Source organism: Marmota monax, unplaced genomic scaffold, assembly GCF_021218885.2.
Source record: "Marmota monax isolate L192 unplaced genomic scaffold, Marmota_monax_Labrador192_F-V1.1 WCK01_AAM20220418_F8-fsc00035, whole genome shotgun sequence".
Taxonomy (NCBI): Eukaryota; Metazoa; Chordata; class Mammalia; order Rodentia; family Sciuridae; genus Marmota; species Marmota monax.
Window position 1 is genome coordinate 1,184,062 of NW_026691961.1, and position 9,980 is coordinate 1,194,041.

The window sequence follows — 9,980 nt, forward strand, 5'->3', positions numbered from 1 at the left end:
CCAATCAAAATATCATCACTGCTTCTTGGCAAGTTGATAAAAAAGCAAATAATCAAAAATAAAAATAGGCCAAGGACATTCTGAAAGACAATTCACAGCAACATAAAATATGCATGGCTAGTATGTGTGAGAAAGATATGAAACCTCATTATTAAGTAGGAAAATGCAAATTAAGGCCAAAGTTACATATTACACCTACTTGAGTAAGATATATGGTAACAACAGCAGTTGAATACTTCCATACCTTATGAGCTATAATTGTATTTCTGGGTATAGATATCCAAGAGAAACTCTAATACACATGTAGAAGCACACTAGAAGACATTACTAAGAAAATTTTGACACATTAGAAGAACCCCAAACTGGAAAAATCTTAGATACTTTGATTAAGGTTAAGTTATAGCTATATTTAACAACATCAATGAATGAATATTAGAAATTTCTGGCTACGTTTAAAAGTGACTACATAAAGGTACCTATTTTTTAAGAGTTCAAAAATAAGAAAAAACTATATATTAATTGGAAATAGATATAAAAAAGCTAAGAAGGGGAAAATATAATTTATCATCAGTACCTAGATATGAACTAACAAAACATAAACAGAAACTGTGGTTATAAAACTATAGTTATAGCACATCGATAAACTAGAAAAGAATGAACAAATCAAACCCCAAATTAGTAGATCAGAGGAGACAAAGGTAAGGTTGCAAAACATTCAAATGATCAATACAACAAAACCTGTTTTTTTGAAAAGATACCGACAAAAGTTTTTGCTAGACTAAGAAGAGACAAGACAAAATTAGTGATGAAAAATGAGAAATTAACAATTGATACCATTAAAATACAAAGGATCATGAAGAAGTGTATGCGAACAAATTGGAAAATATAGAAGAAATGGATAAGTTACGAGACATATTCAACATATCAAGACTGAAATAAGCTATATATGCTAAACCCAAGGTCTACATCATTCTAAATTGAGAAAAACTGAAAGCATTCCCTTTAAAAATTGGAACAAGACAGGGATGCCCTCTTTCACCACTCCTATTCAAAATAGTCCTTGAAACCCTAGGCAGAGCAATCAAACAAAAGAAAGAAATTAAAGAGATACGAATAGGAAAAGAAGTTACAAAGAATACAAGTAATGCTAAATGTTGGTGAGGATGTGGGGAGAAAGGTACTCTTATACATTGTTGGTGGGACTGCAAATGGTGCAACCACTCTGGAAAGAAGAATGGAGATTCCTCAGAAAACTTGGAATGGAACCACTATTTGATCCAGCTATCCCACCCAAAGGATTTTTTAAAAAATATTTTTTTAGTTGTAGTTGGACACAATGCCTTTATTTTATTTATTTTTATGGGGTGCTAAGGATTGAACCCAGGGCCTTGCAAATGCTGGACAAGTGTTCTACCACTGAGCCACAACCCCAGCCCTGCACCCAAAGGATTTAAAATCAGTATACTACAGAGACGCTGTCACATCCACGTTTATAGCAAGTGAACTCACAACAGCCAAGCTATGGAAACAACCTAGGTTTCCTTCAATGGATGAATGGCTAAAAAAAAATGCTATATATACACTATAAAATATTACTTAGCATAAAGAAGAATGAAATTATGGCATTTGTGGGTAAATGGATGGTACTAGAGAATATCATGCTAAGAGAAATAAGCCAATCCCCAAAATCTAAAGGCCAAATGTTTTCACTGATTTGTGGATATTAACCCATGACAAGCGGGGTTGGGGATGGGAAGAACAGAAGTCCATTGGAGTAGACAAAGGGAAACAAAGGGAAAGGAAGAGAAGGGGAACAGGAAAGACAGTAGAATTAACTGGACATAATCTTTTTAGCCTTGTACTTGTATATACGACCAGGGTAACTTGGCATCATGAACAACCATAAGAGCGGAATCATAAACAGAAAGGTATATATTATGCCAAAGTACATTCTACTGTCACACTGTCATGACAACACATGATGGTCCGGCAGGGGGAGAGCGCCACCCTCAGGTAGGGAACTGCCACTCTGCGAATTGAGGATGATTTGTATGGGCTTAGGGTGAGGGGCAGGGGTGTAGGTGTGTGCATTGTAGCATGCCAAGGCTGGCAGAGAGGTTGCTGGTTCCCTGGGTTGCACAATTCATAAATGAATTGGGTACTCTGCCTATGGATAACTTAAAAAAAAAAGAAAATCTAAACAGACCACTAAGTTAAAAAAGAGAGAGATTAAATATCAGTAAGAAGTCTCTCATCAAAGGAAAGTTTCACTGTTGAATCCTACCAAACATTTAAAGATTTCTTATGTTTTAAAGAAATTGAAGAGAATTCTTTCAAATTCATTTTATGAGGCCATCATTTCTGACACAAAAAAGCAGATAAAGGCTACAGGAAGAAAAAAAAACCTGTAGGCCATATTCCTATAAACATGCATGCAAAAATCTTCAACAGAATCCAACAGCAATTTTAAAAAATCACATATCATGATCAAGTGGGAATTATTAAAGGGCTGGTTTAACATACCCAAAGCAAACACACAGTATGTCACATCAACAGAATGAAGGACAAATAAATTCAGAAAAAGCATCTGATAAAGTTCAATGTCCCTTCATGATTAAAATTTTCAAGATATGAGTCACAAGAAATATACCACCTCTCAGTAAAAGTCAGATATAACAAGCCCACAGCTAACAATATACTCAATGGGGAAAAGTTTTTCCTCTAAGATCTGGAACAAGACAAGGATGCCTACTTTATCACTCTATTCCATGTAGTACTGTAAGTTCTAGCCAGAGTCAGTCAGACAAGAGAAGGAAATAAAGAACGTCAGCATCCAATTTGAAAAAGGAGGAAGTCTAATTGTTCCTGTTTGCTGATGAATATATGATATAGATGTGTACATATATAGATAAATAGGTAGGTAATACGTATAATCAATATATAACCCAAGACATTCTATGCTCATGGATTGGAAGACTTAACAGACAAAAATGTTCATACTGGGCTGGAGTTGTAGCTCAGAGGTAGAGGGCTTGCCTAGCATGTGGGAGACACTGGGTTTGAATCTCAGCATCACATATAAATAAATAAATAAAATAAAGGTCTATCAACAGCTAAAATATATTAAAAATGTTCATACTACCCAACATGATCCAAGTATTCAATGTGCAGTCCCTTTCAAAATATAAAAACAGCCAGGTTTGGTGGCACATGCCTGTAATACCAGTGGCTCAGGAGGCTAAGATGGGAGGATTGCAAGTTCAAGGCCACCCTCAACAACTTAGTGAGTCCCTGTCTCAAAAAATAAAAAGATCTGGGGATGTGGCTTGGTAGTTAAGTGCCCTTGGGTTCAATTCCCAATATCCAACAACAACAACAACAAAACTCAAATGATTTTTTTTGTCCTAAAATTTATATGGAATTGTGAGAGACATGAATAGCTAAAACAAACTGAAAAGGAAGAACAAAGTAAGATGACTCAAATTTCCTGATTGCAAAACTACACTAATCAAAATGTATGGTACTGGCATAAAGACAAACATATAAACAAATGGAATAAAATAAAGATCCTAGAAATAAACTGTGACTGCATTTTATGTCAAAGATATACAAATGGCCAATAAGTACATGAAAAAGGTGCTCAAATCACTAGTCATTAAGGAAATGCAAATAAAAATCACAATAAGATACCACTTCACACCTATTAGGTGGTTATTATAACAAAAATAAATACCAGAAACAAACTGTTAGCAAGGATTTAAGAGAAATTGGAACTCTTAAGCATTGTTTAAGCATGTAAAACAGTATGACAGTTCCTCAAAAACTAAGTGATTCAGCATATGAAATCATACTATGTGATTCAGGAATGTCACTTCTATGTATATTCCCCAAAGAACTGAAAGCAGGGATTTGAACAGATATTTGCACACCCATATTCTTTATATCACTATTATTCATAATGCCCAAAAAGTAGAAACAAATGTTCACTAATAGATAAACTGACAGAATGTGATACACACATGCAGGGAAATATTAAGCTTTAAAAAGGAATTAAATTCTGATTATAAGCCACAATATAAATGAAATAAACCAGTAACAAATGGACAAACAATTCCACTTACTTGAAGTACCCAGAATAGTCAAACTCAGAGAGACTTTTGTTTTCTAACAAAACAGTGACTACAGGGGGTTTAGGAGATAGGGAATGAGGAGGACAAAGTTCTGGAGAGGGTGAAGTTTGCACAACAATATGAATGTACTTAAGGCCACCACCCTGTACATTTGAAAAATTTTAAATGTGTATCACAAAAAAGGAAATGTCAGTAAGGAGGAAAGTTACTTTTACTTTGAAACTATACTTTTAATTTATGACTTACCATCTCTGAAGCAATGTACCATATTTGTGAAGATAAGAAAGATAAACTAAGACAGTATAATCTAGTGGGGAACACAGAAAACTTCAACAGAATTAGGAGGGAGAAGACAAAAAATATCTATTAGTAATACTCCCCAATTTTGTCACTTAAATCCACATGGATATTCCATTATCATCTTGAAACTAACATGACTTCTATAGAAAAAAAAAATTTAGAAATCCCACATAGTAGTAATACATTTGTCTCTCCCTCTGCCCCTCCACTAGAATAACAATTCCATGAGATCATGCTTGTTTTCCTTATCTTTGAAAGACCGTCTTAATCCCTGAATTCCTTGTATCTCCCAGAACACAGCAGATGCTCAATAAATAAAATCAATTCAAGTCACTGAAGGTAGGGTATGCCAAACTACTAGAAGAAAAGTATGAGGACCTCGGGACCTTGAGAAGGTGGCTTTTTCTGCTAACTTCCTTTAGGCAGGTTAAGGCTCAAATTTGCCTTCCTTCATTGGTTAGAAGTGATTGCTCAGGAGCTTTGAAGATTTTTAACAGAGTACCCAGTCAATTGTTAACGTTCCATGCTTTGACCAGGCCCACTGCTTCATTTTCAAGAAATCTGCAGACATTCCATCTTCTATCATTTTGTTGCAACATTCACTCTCTCACTCCAATAACTTCAGGCAAATTCAAAGCAGTATCTCCTTAGGAAAAATACTGAATCCATGACCCAGTCTCTGCAGAATCATATAGGCCCTTGGCTAATCATACCAAAACTTCTGCTCTGTTAAGTAAGTCAGTTGATTGGTGAAGCAATTCGATTTCAATAGGAATTGCCAGCTCTGGTAATTACATCTTCATTATAACCCTGTGAACCTTTTAAGTTAAGGCTTTCTCACCTCAAGTGGTAAGGGGTCCTCGCTGTGTACAAAGTCATGGTCAAACACAATAGCAGCCATCACATGATCAGAGTCCTTATCATATTTAATGTATTCTTCAAAGTCTTTCTCTGAAGTAAAACCATGAACTATAAGAAGACAAAAATCCAAGCAGTAAGCTTTTTTTAAACATATTTATTTTTTAGTTGTAGGTTGACACAATATCTTTATTTTTATGTGGTGCTGAGGATCGAATTGAGGGCACCTCACTCATGCTAGGCGAGCACTCTACCATTGAGCCACAACCCCAGCCCCCAAGCAGTAAGCTTTTAATAAAAAGACAATGAAATTCATTGCTCTGAGGGAATGAGGCATATCAAATGACTTTATAGAGATAAGAATTTATTAAGAAATTTGTTAAGTCTAACAAGGGATGGTTTTGTAATTCTTAGTTTGATTAAAATTATGAGGACCAAGAATAAAGTAAACTTACATATATAAATAACTGAATTGTCATGAAGAATGTTTATAACTCCTTACTTTTCAACTTATTGTTCAAAGTTTGCTGTACCATTTCAATAAGATTGTTCACTGCTTCATTGTTAGAAGGGACATAAACTAGTTCCCAATTTCTTTGTTTGTTGGTATTAAGGAAGTAAGAAGGCAGAGTATTTATGGATTGTCTTGCAAACACAAGCTTATCCATATGCTTTGTCGAAACAGAATTACGTAGTATCAAAAGAATAACGGTGAAAAGCAGTTCCAAAAAAAATTCCATGATGAGAAGAATCCATTGTCGTTTCTGAAAAATATGAAAGACTTAAATTCTAGTGTTTTACTTCAAGTTTTTATGCTTTCCCTCCCTATTCCACAACTAATGGTCCCCAAACTAAAAAGTAATTATCAGTACCCTCTTGTTAAATGTTATCTACGAGCTTCTTATTTACTTATCCCCTACTCTGATCATGTATTTCCCCTAAGATGCTTTCTGTTGCCCAGAGAGGAAATATTTGAAAATTCCTTGGCTGTGGCAGAAGATGGTATTAAGAGACTTCTTGGCATTGGTATGATGTATCTGTTCTTTAGCCCATTTTGCCCAACCTTTCAAAATTTGTGGAAGATGAATCTTGTCTAATCAGACTTCTGACTATCCAGCTTACATTCCCACTCAATATTTATGTCCTCCTGAAACTCATATTAAAATGTCTGCCCTGAACTTCCTCCTTCTTTGTGGTATCCTTACTTTAAACAACATGGATTTCTGAGATTCCAACTACATATTCCAACCACCTGATCTAACAGTTCCCTAACTCTGTGGTTTATTTTTGATGATCCACAAAAAATAATATAATTAAAAAATTTTAATTATATTATTTAATATAATTAAATAATTATTTAATTATTTATCAAGTCCCTTCCACAGTTTTCAGAAAGGTATACTCATTTTTAAAGTAAAATTCTTCCAAACAAGAAGTGTAAACCGCCTGAATTTCACTGCCATTCTTCTATTTGGAGAGGAAATTTGTCACTAGTAAAGATTAAAGAAGAGAAACAGAATACCTAACAAAATGTTAATTTGCTCAAATATCACAAATTCCTTACTCTTTATTTTTATACTCATTCTTTAGTGCACGTATTCTTACATGTGAAATTAGCACCTAGAAAGAATATAATTTTTTGCAAAGAAAAATAGCTAAAAAAGGCCACTGTCTCCCGTTTTCCATGTCCAAGGGCAGAAAAGAATCAGGCACAAAGTTTATTCAACAAATAACAAAATCAGATTTATTCTTCTAGCTGGGAGACCGAGGGCAAGAGGATCACAAGTTGCCAGCCTGGGCAATGTAGTAGGCCCTATCTCAAAAATAAAAATATAAAATGGTGGTAGTCACTGGCTTCACTTCCTGGTGCTACAAAACAAAATCTGATTTTATTCTCATGAAAGGCAACATCATCGGAAATATAATCTTCTCAAATGTTGTAGAAAGTTCATTGGTTACGCATTAAAGAAGAAACTGAAAATTCCCAATGATCCAATGTTATATAAAGTTATAATTCTGGCTCAAATAAACCACAAGGAATGCTTACCTCTACAACAGTAGCTGGAAACATTCTGAGGGATGGTAAATTTCTAGTTCCTATAGCAGGACTAACCAAAACAGGTCTGCTTTGGATGTTCAAGACTGGCCTAACATAAATTACTTCCTCTTACCACCTTATTTATTCTCTTGATACCATTTACCAACCAACTAACCTCTAAGTGTTCTGCTTGTTTATTATTATCATTAATAAAACGTAAGCCATGAGACCAATGCTGTTTTCTGTCTAGTTCTTCACTGTATTATCTGTGTTTAGCAGTGTCTGGCAGATAACATGTGTGCAGAAAAATTTTTTTAAAAGAACAAGTGTGACACTCTCATGACACACATTTTTATACCATTTTTCTACTACTGGACATAACTTTTATGTATGGCACATCTAACTTTTTCTGCCATTGCTAAGGTGATATTAGAGTTTTTTACAATCACATTTTACAGTCCACTAGAACATTTCAAATGTTTTTAGACCCCCTCTTCTGTTAGAAATTGACTTTTAAAAAGTCTTGCATTATGGTGTTTTAATTTCAGGCAGCAGATTTTGAACCCCTAGTTAGGGAGGATATTTTTGTATCTCTAGCATCAAGCACAGTGCCTTGAAGAGAGAACATGTTCAAAAATCTGTTGAGTTGCTCAAGGCAAAGATTTGAGTATACCTACTATTTAATGTGGGGGTTCTGGTAGTGAAGTAAGAAGATAGAAACTTTTAGAGCTATTGTGACTACTGTTATCGGGGATTTTCCAGGGTAGTCCTAGTTTATAGCTTTTGTTCTGATATTTAACAATGTCAGTTTAAGTAACAGAGGCTTACTAATAAGACTGTGGGCCAAAGCTGCTAAGATAGACAAATGCTGATGAAATCTTCCCAAATTCCCTTCCTCAACTCCCTCAATTCTGTGTAAGGTTCCCACCACATTCAGATTCATTTAGTTGTTTTCAGTCCTCCATTCCCACAGACTGCCACTAAATTTTGCCATTTTTTCCTCCCACAAAAGTATGCTCTACCTATGCTACTGGTACTTCAACTTCATCCATGGTAATAATAATATCCTGAAAACATACCTGCAATTATGGCAAAAGTTACATAATAAGTTAGGCCAGATATGTTCTTCCAGAACGTTTTATTCTCGCACGCGTCATGATCTCTGCCAGACAAATCAGACTGATTTGAGAGAGGTAAAGTTCTGATAGCAAAATGTGATCATGTGAGCCTGGAAGCTAGTGGAGGCAACATCCTCCCATGGAAAAGACTGGAAGCTAGTGGAGGCAACATCCTCCCATGGAAGAAAAGACGAAATGTAACAGGAGAAATGAAGCTGACATGTGGAGAGCACTTGGAAAAAGCTGATTCTGCTACTCTGCAGTTTAGACATTTAACCTTCCGTTTGCTCACTTTTTAAATCAACTTAAGAAATCAGTTTCAGTAAGGTGACTCAAATGAACGTTCTGTAACACTTTCGAAGACATTCAGTCCAGAGCTATTAAAATTTGTAAAACAGAAACACTTGAGTTTTCAAAAGCATCCAATAAACTGGGGAAAACTAACCACTGTGGGATTCCTTAAGGTCTTGAGGCACTTTAAGATTCCATTTTAAACCTGTTTAAAGCCAAACGACTTATTTTGTAATTATGCACAGGTAAACTGGGATTTAAAAATTAAAACGCCGCAGGAGGCTCTTCTGCACACATTAAATCATACCATATTCTTCCAATCAATTCAGACCTGTCCTGGCTAAAGGAGAAAATACCATTTCAAACGCATCCTCAGCATTTCAGAAGCCGACCTAAGCGGGCCAGTCCTCAAGTCACTTAGGACGTGTGGCCCTGAGCAACGCGGGGCCCAGGGCAGGAGGACGCCGGGGCGGCGGCTGCAGGGACGAAGCCCGCGGCTACTCACCGGACTGCGCGGTCTCCGCGACGACGACCGCCACCGCCGCCGCGTCCACAAAGCCGTTCGCTCCTCCTGGGGTCCCACAACCGCCACTTACCCGCACCCGCGCGTGACTCGCCCGCCTCAGGGCCACGGCCCAACAGCGATACCGGCCCAAGACGCCTCCCTCGGCGCATGCGACGCCTCAGAACGCGGCGGGCGTCCGGAAATCCCCGTCACGGCGCCCCTCAGCCCGCGCCCCCCGCGCGCCCGGCTCCTCGGCCCCGGCCCCACCAGGCCACGCTCCCGCGTGCGGCCGCCCACCTTCTCGGCCCTCCAACGTTGTCCCTCCCGTCAGTCCTCCCACGCCCGCCACGTTCCTCTTTTCCCCTCCCGGTCGCCTGCGCCCCCGCGCTTCAACGGCGACCCCACGTGCGCCTTGTCCTCTCTACCCCCACCGCCGCGTGCGTCCTGCCCCACAGTCCTTCAACGGGTGTCCTCGGGCCCCAAACCCCGTGTGTCCTGCCCTTCTGTCCTCCCACGTACGCCGCCCCGCCCCCTTGGTTCCGCGACCTCAAGAGCGCCACTCCCCTCGGTGCGCTTGGCCACTTCGGGCTCCCTCCCTGGTCCTTTTAGTTCTCCAACAACTGTCCCCCGAGGAGGGCCTCCTCCGCCCGGCCCCCACTCATCCCGCTCTGTCACCACGAGCGCACACACCCGGTGCCAGAGTCCTACCCTCAGGCTGCCCGTGCCTCGCTAAGCCTAGC